A 1,557-nucleotide genomic window follows, 5' to 3' on the forward strand; every position below is an offset into this window, starting at 1 on the left:
TCTCGGACACACCCACGGACAGGCCCTGTGGTTACTATAGTAACGGCCGGAGCTTCTCATGCTAAGAATGACGGGTATGACGAAGCTGGAGCCGACATGTTTGTTGAGGGCAGTGACGAGCAGACTAATCTATATTTACTTCTGACGACTGGATAACGCTGTTTCTCTTTATCTATGAGCGGGACACAAGTGAATGGAAGAAGTGAGGACGAGGCAATAGCATCACATGGGGGTGTATACAGTATATCATGGGGGACATCAAATGAAGCAGCAATGCACAGGAGAGATCATCACTGGGATGTGAGATGGTGTAAGAACGCGTCATCACTGGAATACATCATGTAAAGTAGGAACGCATCACACAGAGTAGGGAACGCATCACCAAGAGACATCACACAGGGTAGGAACGCATCACCAAGCCGGGCAACCACCCGGGGCTTAGCGGGGCCCCGCGGCCGGCCCTAACAAAATGGTCCCGGTCAGCTCGGCAGTCGGGCAAGTGCCGGGGCCCACAGAGCCTCTGGGGGCCCCCCGGCACTTGCCTGTCACGATTTCAGCTCATCAGCGTCCGTCCGCCATGAGCTGAATACATACGCAATGCAGGAGCTGTGAGATCAGCTCCTACTTTAAAGCTCCGGCCCGGCTTGCGTGTGTAGGCGCGATGACGTCATCACATCACGCTTACACACGCAAGCCAGGCCGGAGCTAAGCAGGAGCTGAGGTCACAGCTCCTGCATCGCGTATGTGACTGGAGTGAGAGAGGAGCGTCGGGGGAACGATGGAAGGTGAGTGTAAGTGTTTGTTTTGTATTAAATATTAAGGTGGAACATAATGAAGGGGGCCCATGAAACTGGGGGGCAAATGAAGGGGAGGGGGGGAACGGCATGACACTGTGGAAGATGAAGGGGGTGGGGAGAGAACGGCATGAAACTGGGGACAGAGATGGAGGGGGCCCAATGAAACTGGGGGGCAAATGAAGGGGAGGGGGGTGGAACAGCATGACACTGGGGCAGAGACGGGGGACATGAAACTGTGAGCAGATGAAGGGGGAGAACGTGATGAAACTGGGGACAGAGATGGAGGGGGGGACATGAAACTGGGGGCAGAGGAAGGGTGTATATGAAACTGGGGGAGAGATGGAGGGGGGACATATAATTTACGGGGGACTGTAGGAGGATTATACTGTGTGGGAGCACATGATAAATGAATGAGAATGGGTGGAATCAACACAAAAGTGGGTGGAGCCAAATTTGCCGCGGCACGCAGAGTGCGCCGCACATTTTACCCCTCTTTCTACTCATTAAAAATTAGGAGGTATGGTGTTGGTGATGCCACACTCCTGCATGACGTCACTCGCTTCATCTGCGACGCACAGTGTCTCGACTCCCCCACCTCCTTTACAAGGGGGCCCACTGAGGCTCTGGCGCCCAAGGGCCCATAAAAACCTGGAGCCGGCCCTGGGTCAGCATGTCCCAATTTCAACGCATCACCAAGAGACATCACACAGAGTAGGAACGCATCACCAAGAGACGTCACACAGGGTAGGAACGCATCACC

The sequence above is a fragment of the Leptodactylus fuscus genome, chromosome 6 (genome assembly GCF_031893055.1).
Source record: "Leptodactylus fuscus isolate aLepFus1 chromosome 6, aLepFus1.hap2, whole genome shotgun sequence".
NCBI lineage: Eukaryota > Metazoa > Chordata > Amphibia > Anura > Leptodactylidae > Leptodactylus > Leptodactylus fuscus.